Source organism: Eschrichtius robustus, chromosome 1 (assembly GCF_028021215.1).
Source record: "Eschrichtius robustus isolate mEscRob2 chromosome 1, mEscRob2.pri, whole genome shotgun sequence".
Classification (NCBI taxonomy): Eukaryota; Metazoa; Chordata; class Mammalia; order Artiodactyla; family Eschrichtiidae; genus Eschrichtius; species Eschrichtius robustus.
This window is the reverse complement of record NC_090824.1, coordinates 119,637,076-119,647,090: the sequence shown is the minus strand read 5'-3', so window position 1 is coordinate 119,647,090 and position 10,015 is coordinate 119,637,076. Positions and strand designations below refer to the sequence as shown.

The window sequence follows — 10,015 nt, the reverse complement described above, 5'->3', positions numbered from 1 at the left end:
AAATCATCAAGATGTTGAGGAAAATCAGGACATTTCGTACAAGAAAGGTGAGCAAATTGAAGGGAATGAGCCAGAGCCAAATTTGGAGGAGGACACCTCTCTGCATTTGCCCAGCCTGTTCTCTGGAACAGCCACCCTAGACTGGCTCCTTTGTCCCTTTTTCTGAACAGAAAAGCTGCCTTTAAAAAGGGTCCCTTTGACATGATTGGTGATTGCTGCGAAGATATGTCCCATAATGTATTTCTTTTAAAATGCTGAAGTGGCTTAGGAGGTACCTGTGGGTAAATACCTATTTATTAGTTATATTTTGTTTTTTAAATCATAATTAAAATTATTTCAGGGTCAACAGTATTTATTAATCAGAGACTCCAAGGGCTTACGGATACATTCAGGGATGATCCCATCCAGTGGTTCCCACCCATGCACTGAGACTGCTATGAGTATACAGATCCTGGGTGGTTTTTTTTCTCTTTGCACATTTTTGGTGATAGAGTACAACGTAATGAAGATGCAGATAAAGGAGGTAGTGTGTGTGTGTGTGTGTGTGTGTGTGTGTGTACACACATGCACATTTGTGAGTGAGAATGTACCTGATAGTTTCATTGCCTAGGTGACTTACTCACTGTTCAAATGAATAATTCCAGAAACACAGCAGGAACATAGGTGTGATATACAAAATAATGGAGAACCCAAAATAATCTGCTTGTCTCTCTCCACCACCATCCTTACTCCCTTGGACTTCATCTGTTGATAAGGAAACCACCCCCAAAAAAGAGTAAACTATATATAAATCTCCAATATAGAGATTTTTTAAAAAGAGAAAAATCTCTCCACAATTCTTGCCAATGTCTAACAACCCTCACCACCCAGAGGGTTTACAGCAGAACTAATCTGCTGTAAAGTTCACTCCTCCCAATTTTGTCTTCAGGGGAGAGGCCAAGTAGCTATTTTCCAAATATTTATATTACATTAGATAATGGACTATAGAAGTCCTAAGGGCCAAAGTGAAGAATCTTGAGCCATTAGAAAGCCTGATTCCTGGTTAGGAAATTGCACTTGGAGAGCGTAGGTGCCCTGGTTAAACTCTCCTTCTTAAGGAAATAGACAGGCCAGGGCTAGGGTTCCAGTTTGAGTTCCACAAGCTAAAGTGCTGACAAGTTTGTTAGCCTCCATTTCCTTGATAGCAAATATAAGATGAATTAAAGAGAGGAAGAGAGAGAAAGGCTAGACTTGCCTATCTTTTTTTTATTTTTTTTGGAGAAAATGGCAACATTTTATTTTTATTTTTTTATTTTTTTTTATTTTTTAACATCTTTATTGGAGTATAATTGCTTTACACTGGTGTGTTAGTTTCTGCTTTATAACAAAGTAAATCAGTTATACGTATACATATGTTCCCATACCTCTTCCCTCTTGCGTCTCCCTCCCTCCCACCCTCCATATCCCACCCCTCTAGGTGGTCACAAACCACCGAGCTGCTGTGACAAAGTGAGAGAGTGGCATGGACATATATACACAACATTTTAGAATAATTGTAAGGTGTGTTCCCCTCCCGCCACCATAACTGGTGCTCATTTTGCAGATCAGCTACTTTTCTTATCAGCCGTGTGGCCAAAGGGAGGAAGAATGTCTCTCAGACTTCAGCTTTGAGGAGGAAGAGTTCAGATTGCCAGAACTGGACTAGCACTTTTGAATTTCCCAGAATGCCTGTGGTTTCCTTGGGAAGCTCTGCATCCTCCCCAACCCCCCTCCACCCCTGGGCCGCTGGAGTTTGGGGCCACTCGGGTCTGCAGCCCAAATCCCGCCTCATTGTTTGGGGCCAGGGAGGGCAGGGAGTGCTTGGGAAGAGGGCCCGGCAGGAGGTAATTGTCGCCTTTGCAAGGGGAAGGATGGCTTGCGCCCCGGGGACTCTGGGAAAAAGGCCCACTCTGGTGGCGCGGATTGGATCTCTGCGTGAACCTAATAAAGGTGGCGTAACTAAAGATGTCGTAAATAACGGGTGGGACATTAGGTGGGGGAGGGGCGCGCAGCTGCTAACGTGAGCCCTAGCATCAGCGCTGGCATAGCAGTTCAGCTCGGATGCAGGATGTGGCTCCGGCTCCTCAGTGGCCTGGGTCACTGCGCCTGGGAGCCGCCGCGTGTTATGTCACGGCTGCGCCTTTGGTTGCCACGGCTCTTCCTCACGTGGCAACAACTGTGTGGCTTCTAATCCAGGCAGTTCAGCCTCCGGAGTGGGCCCTGGACCCCGTCCAGGTGACCCCCAACCCCGCGCGGCTGACCGAGGCTTGGTCTTCATATGCCTCAGACCCCCCTCCCAAATTGCCCCATGCCCTTACACCCCTGGCAGAAGCCAGGGGCTTTAATTACTTGACGTCCTCGTCTCCAGTCCAGATGTTGGCCCCGCCTCATCAGGAGTTGACTGAGACTGAGGTTCCATACGCGTACACGGATTTGGTTGGAGAGCTGCCTACAGGGCCAGATCAGTTTGGTGTTCCACATCAGGATCTGAATAACAAGCAAACCCAACATCAAAAGCTCCCAGAGGAAGTTCCAGTGCTGGATTGGAATCAGAATCAGGCCTTGGTTCTGCCTTCTCAACGCAAATATAAGACTAAAAACATAGGTCTAGATCAGGCTGAAGGTCACCAATCATTTGAAATACTTGTTCCACCTCTAGGTAGTAAGAGCTCAAAACCAGTGAAGTTTATTGTTTCACCCCCAAACCTGAAGAAAGCTCTAGTTCAGCATCGACGGCTTGCCAAAGTTGTTGAAACTACAGGCCAATTTGAAAAAAAACTCAGGGTCTAGAACAGCAGTTGCAGGGTGATTATTTAGATCCCAGTATGGATACCTTTTATCCTGAGGACAGCCTACCTACGGATTTTCTGGGGAGCCCAGATGAACCTCCAGAGCCCCCTGTGGAAGCTGAAATTTCTCCATCCCAGCAGGAGGCCCAAACTCGTCATCTAGAGCTCACTGAGGAGGCTGAATCTTTACCCCAGAAAGAGGCCCCTGCTCAGCATCCACAGACGCCTGAGGAGGTTGAATCTTTTTCACCCCAGGCAGAAGCCCAGGCTCAGCATCCAGAGCCCACTGAAGAGGTAGAACCACCTCCAGTTCAGCAGGAGGCTCTATCTCAGCCTTCAGAGGCCCCTGAGGAACTAGAAACTTCAAGTCCTCAGGAGGCCCTAGCCAAGCCTTTGGAGACACTTAAGGAGGTTGTAGTTCAACCAGTAGCACATCATGGGGTAAATGAAGCTCAGCAGTCAAACTTGTACAATGTCACTGTTAAACCTCTGGATCTGGCACTTTCCATAACTCCACAGGTCACTAAAGAGGTTGAACCTTCTCCAGTCCAGCAGGAGGCCCTATCTCAGCCTCCAGAGAGCCCTGAGGAGGTTGAACCTTCTCCAGTCCAGCAGCAGGCCCCATCTCAGCCTCCAGAGCATCCTGAGGAGGTTGAACCTTCTCTACTCCATCAAGAGGCCCCAACTCAGGCTCCAGGGTTCCCTACTGAGTATGTACTTCAAATTCCAGTGAGTGATGAGGTAGCATCTCTACCTGGCGTTCAGCATCACGCTCATTCAAACTTGCCCAGTGTTACACTTCAGCCTCTGGATTTGGAACTTACCATCACTCCAGAGCCCACTACAGAAGCTGAATTTCCTACAGCTCAGCAGGAGGCCCTGGCTCCACCTCTTGAGCATCCTGAGGAGACAGAATCTTCTCCAACCCAGCAAGAGACCTCAGCTAAGCCTCCAGAGCCTCCTGGAGAGGTTGAGCCTTCAAGTGAGCAGGAACAACCAGCTCCGCCTTCTGAGCCTCCTGGGGAAGTTGAACCTTCTCCAACCCAGCAGGAGACCACAGGTCAGCCTCCAGAGCCTCTTGTGGAAGCTGAGCCTTCTCCAAGTGAACAGGAACAACCGACTCAGCCTTCTGAGCCTACAGAGCCTCCTGAGGAGGTGAAGCCAGCAACCCAGCAGGAGACCACAGCTCAGCTTTCAGAGTCTTTTGGAGAAGATAAAACTTCTGCAACCCAGGAGGAAGCCTCAGCTCAGTCTCCAGAGCCCCCTAATGAGGCAGCATCTTCTCCAACCCAGCAGGAGATCCCAGCTCTGTCTCCAGTGGAGATAGAACCTTCTGCAACCCTGCAGGAGCAATGAGCTCAGCCTCCAGAGCCTTCTTCAGGGGAGGTGGAACCTTCTCCAACTCAACAGGAACAGCCAGCTCAACCTCCAGAGCTTCATGAAATGACAGTTTCACCTCCAAGTCACCATCATGCTCAGCATTCAAACTTATCCAGTGTCGCTGTCAAACCTGCAGATGTGGAGCTTACCATAACAAAAGAACCCACTCCAGAGGTGGGACCTTCTCCAAATCAGCACAAGCCTTCAGCTCAGCCCTCAGTGCCCCTTACTAATGCAGAATTTTCTACAACCCAGCATGAGGCCCCCACGCTGCCTTCACAGCCACCTGAGGAGGTTGAACCTTTGCCAGTTCAACAGGATGCGCCAGCCCAATCTCCAGAAGCCGGTACACATAATAAACCTTCCATACAAGAGGAGACCCCAGCTCAGTATCCAGAGCATCCTGGAGAAGAAGTTATACCTGCCACAACCCAGCAGGAGACTCCAGATCAGCATCCACAGGCTCCTGAGGTTGTACCTTCTCCACCTCAGCAGGAAGCCACAGCTCAGCATCCAGAGTCTCCTGGTGAGGCTGAGTCCTCTCCAACTCAGTCTCCAGAGCTCTCTAATGTGACTGTAGTTTTCTCTCCAGAGCATCACGTGACAACAGTTTCTCCTCTAGGTCAGGATCAAGCTCAGCTTCTGCAGTGGCCCGATGTCACTGTTAAACCTGTGGATCTTGCACTTATCGTAACTCCAGCGTTCACTAATGAGGTTGAAACTTCTCCACCCCAACAAGAAACCTCAGCTCAGTCTACAGTGTCCCCTGAGCAGTTGGAACCTTTTTCAGTCCAGCAAGGGTTTTCAAATCAGCATCCAACCCCCTCTGAAAATGTTGAACCTTCTCCAGTTCAGCAGGGAGCCCCAACTCAACCTGAAGAGCTTCCTGAGGAAACTGAACCTTCTCCAAGCCAGCAGGAGAGCTCAGCTCAGCATCCGAAGCCCACTGAGCGGGTTGGACCTTCTCCAGTCCAGCATCAGCACCCAACTCAGCCTCCAGGGGCCTCTACAGATGGTGCAGCTGAACCTTCAGTACATAATGAAGTGACATTCTCACCTCTAGGTCCAAGTGAAGTTGAACATCCAGTGTTGCCTAATATCACAGTTAAACCCGTGGATCTAGCGGTTGCCTAAAGTCTAGAGCCCACTAAAGAGGTTGAACATCCTCCAGTGCAGCAGGAGGACCCTACTCAGACTCCAGATCCCCCTGGAGGGATAGAGCTTTCTTCAGTCCAGGCGGAGGCCCCAGCTCAGTCTCCAGTTCCCCAGGGGGGCTCAGCTGTATCTCCTGAGCCCCCTGAGGAGGTGGTACCTTCTCCCACACAGCAGGAGCTTCAGGCTCAGTCATCAGAGCTCCCTGCAAAGGTGGAACTATTTCCAGTCCCTCAAGGGACCCTTCCTCAGCTTCTACAGCCCCCTGAGAATATGGAATCTTCTCCAGTCCAACAGGAGTTACCAGACCTACCTCTGGAACCCCTTAAAGAGACAGAACCTTCTCCAGCCCAGCAGGAGGCCCCATCTCAGCCTCCAGCGCCACCTAAGGAGGTTGTAGCACAAAATCCAGTGCATTATGAGATGACAGTTCCAACACTGCGACAGGATCGAGCTCAGCATTCAAACTTGCCCAGTGTCACAGTTAAACCTTTGGACCAGGGGCTTCCCACAGCTCCAGAACCTACAACGGAGGCTGAACATTCCACAGCCCTGCAGCAGACTGCAGTTCCTCCAACATACCCCGAGGTGACATTTCCAAATCCAGAGCAAGTTCAGGCTCAGCATCCAACCTTGACTGAGGTCACAGTTCAACCTTTGGACCTTGAACTGACCATAAGGCCAGAACCCACTAAGGAGGATGAACCTTCTCCAACCATGCAGGAGACCTTAACCCAGCCTCCAGAACCACCTAAGGAGGTTTTTGTAGCTCAGCTTCCAGTATATCAGAACCCAATAGTTCCAACACCAGATCAGGATCACACTGAGCCTCCAACATCACCCAGTGTCACAGTTCAACCTTTAGACCAGGGGCTTACCACAACTCCAGAACCTACTATGGAGGCTGAACATTCCACACCCCTGCAGGAGGCTATAGTTCCTCCAACATACCCCGAGGTGACACTTCAAAATCCAGAGCAAGTTCAGGCTCAGCATCCAAACTTGACTGAGGTCACAGTTCAACCTTTGAACCTCTTATGTTAACTCTGGAATCCAGTATGGAGATTGAACCTTCTCCAGCCATGCAGCGGACCCAAGCTCAGCCTCCAGAGCTCATTAAGGAAGTTGTAGCTCAGTCTCCATTGTATCCCGAGGTGACAGTTCCAGCACCAGATCAGGATCATGCTGAGTATCCAACATCACCCAGTATCACAGTTAAACCTTTGGACCGGGAGCTTACCACAACTCCAGAACCTGCTACAGAGTGTGAACATTCTACAGCCCTGCAGCAGACTACAGCTCCCCCTCCAAAACACCCTGAGGTGACACTTGCACAGCCAAGCCTGACTCAAGTCACAATTCAACCTATGGATGTGGAACTTACCGTTACTGCAGGATCCAATATGGAGACTGTACATTCTCCAATCATGCAGGAGACCCCAACTCAGCCTCCAGAGGCACCTCAGGAGGTTGTAGTTTAATCTCCATTCCTGCAGGAGGTGACAGTTCCAACCCAACCCTCAGTTCCAATCACAGCAAGATCCTTTTTGCCCCACCTCCAGTCACTCTCATGCTACTGTTGATTTCTTTCCTTATTGGCTGAAGTGATGAGAGATATACAATCTCCATACTCATGGAGCTATCAGTCACCCTGGGAGGGCTAAAAGGACATGCCTAAAAGATAAAAGTGTGATCTCGTCAATTCCTAGGTTTGCTTAGCAGCTTTCTTCTCCGGTGTATTACGAATTGTGTAGGTAGGTTCCATTAAAACACTGCAAGTAAAATCAGGGAGCCCGATTCCTCCAGCTCCATTTTTCGTTCTCAAGATTGCTTTGGCTATTCAGGGTCTTTTGTGTTTCCATACAAATTGTGAAATTTTTTGTTCTAGTTCTGTGAAAAATGCCAGTGGTAGTTTGATAGGGATTGCATTGAATCTGTAGATTGCTTTGGGTAGTAGAGTCATTTTCACAATGTTGATTCTTCCAATCCAAGAACATGGTATATCTCTCCATCTATTTGTATCATCTTTAATTTCTTTCATCAGTGTCTTATAATTTTCTGCATACAGGTCTTTTGTCTCCTTAGGTAGGTTTATTCCTAGATATTTTATTCTTTTTGTTGCAGTGGTAAATGGGAGTGTTTTCTTAATTTCACTTTCAGATTTTTCATCATTAGTGTATAGGAATGCCAGAGATTTCTGTGCATTAATTTTGTATCCTGCTACTTTACCAAATTCATTGATTAGCTCTAGTAGTTTTCTGGTAGCATCTTTAGGATTCTCTATGTATAGCATCATGTCATCTGCAAACAATGACAGCTTTAATTCTTCTTTTCCGATTTGGATTCCTTTTCTTTTTCTTCTCTGACTGCTGTGGCTAAAACTTCCAAAACTATGTTGAATAATAGTGGTGAGAGTGGGCAACCTTGTCTTGTTCCTGATCTTAGTGGAAATGGTTTCAGTTTTTCACCATTGAGGACGATGTTGGCTGTGGGTTTGTCATATATGGCCTTTATTATGTTGAGGAAAGTTCCCTCTATGCCTACTTTCTGGAGGGTTTTTATCATAAATGGGTGTTGAATTTTGTCGAACGCTTTCTCTGCATCTATTGAGATGATCATATGGTTTTTCTCCTTCAATTTGTACGCAGAATACTCTATGACATGAATCACAGCCAGATCCTTTTTGACCCACCTCAGTTTTTCCAATTAAAGGGTCATCATGAGGATGCTTTTCAATTGTTGTAAGTGACACTTGTGTTGTTCCCATGTCTAAATATTTTAATGCTGGCAATTTAAAAAGATAAGAATCTTCAACTCTTGTCAAAGGATTATGATTGAGAATTCTTCACTGGAGATGTCTGAAAAAGCTGCTTCTGGTCGCATGCCTTTTGGGCTCTGTGGGCATCCCTTGCTGAATAAAACTTGATGATGGCCTAGAACCCAGGACCGGCCACTGCTGCGTTTGTGAAGACTTGGACCGAATACAGAAGGCCAAACTGGGAGAAGACTGTGAACAGAGAATGCTGTAGGGTGGTCCCATGCTAAGTAAGTGCAGGAAATTTCACGCCCAGGAAGCCAAACCGCCCGTTCCCTTATATTCCCCCAGCCCTTTGCCACAGGCAACTGTAGTGAGCCTGCAACTCCAAACACGTCTCATTTCAGGAACAAGTTTCTCTCTGAAATCCTAAGCTTCGAGAAGCATTAGGAGGCAATGCCGTCTGTTGGGAACTACCTCTCAAAAATCTGTGGGGGCGAGCTGACTGCTCACGTCGGCTCTAGAACTAAGATTCCTCTCAGCGGAGACCACAGGCAGATGAGGTGCTGAAGCAGTACCGCGGGGCGCCCAGTAACTGGGGCACGGGGTGGCTTCCTCCACCCCTCCCTCCGCCCTGGCTTGGCTCACTTACAAGGCCTCGGCCGTGGGTCCAGAGTTCAGCTCCCACGCCAGCAAGGTTTTGTCACCCACCATGGGAACCACAAAAGGTACCAACACCACCATGCTACCGTTACCGCGCGTGCGCGGCCTAGACTTGCCTATCTTTAAAGTCCCCTCCTCCTCTAATGTTCTAGGGTTTCAGAAAATGTTCAAGGCCTAGGGATCTTGTCATTTTGTATGGAAGAAACAATGGAAGCAATCGATTACTATACTGTTGGTCAAATCTTCTTGTCTTTTGAGAGCATTTAAAGAATTGTCTCATCTCTTTGGCTAAGGAAAGAGACAAATGGCACCCCCTTCACTCTCTATTCCAGTGTTAGTCCCATCTATCCCAAAGGGATCCTGCAGAAACCTCTATTAATGTCTCCTCAATTGTGTCCAATAATAATGATGGTAATGATAATGATAATGTAATTATCCTAGTTTATTGATGTCAAGTGCATGTTGATTACAAATGGAACAGGAAGTATTTACTTGCCTCCTGCTTCTCCAAGCTGGTTGTGAAATCAGAGCCAGGCTTTAGAGCAAGCATGAAGCCTGCACCTTTCATAATTGTAATGGGATCCAGATGTGGCTCCGTCCACAAAGGCAAGTGATGAAAGCAGTAAATGGGTCCCATGCACATATGCTCTACCCAGGTGGGATCCACTTCCAGCTCCCTCTCTGTGAGCCAATATTGTTCTGCATTTCTTCCAATTAAGTCTGATGATGTAAAAAGATTAAAATGCATTCCCACGGTGATTTGCACATAGTAGGTGCTTGTTTGTTTATATTTCAGGGATGGCAGAGTGTCTCAAGGAAAGGAATCTGAAAGCCACTGAACATGTGGCACTCTTAGGGTGTTGTTGGATGAGATGGAAATTTCTTGATATAGTGGGAGGCCAACATCACGGTGAGGGAGGAGCCTTTGAAGGGAACCACAGCAGAGTACTAAGGACTGAGCCCCAGGGTTGGTGAAATGGACAGAAGCCAAGTGTGAAGAGTTGGAGAGTCAAAGAATACAGTACCCTGGAAGCCAGGAGGTGGGCGTGTCAGGAAGGAAAGAGGGCTGTGGGCATCAGTGCTCAAAGGTGTCTTTCTTGCTATGGGAAGACCTGCAGCTCCCACTCTCCCATTACATTTAGTTTCTCTGTTTGAAAGGGGTGGAGTGGGCTCTTCTTTTCCTCTTTTATTTTCTTCAGCATTCACCATCCCTTTTTTCTCTTCTACTCCCCACCCAAATTTTAAAGTGTATTTCTGC

General features: G+C 47.7%; 1 pseudogene; it reads left to right on the top strand.

Annotated features, from left to right (window-relative positions):
- The first annotated feature begins 2,843 nt into the window (after nt 1–2,843).
- On the top strand, nt 2,844–6,820 carry LOC137762664 (leucine-rich repeat-containing protein 37A2-like; annotated as a pseudogene).
- Nucleotides 6,821–10,015: the final 3,195 nt, after the last annotated feature.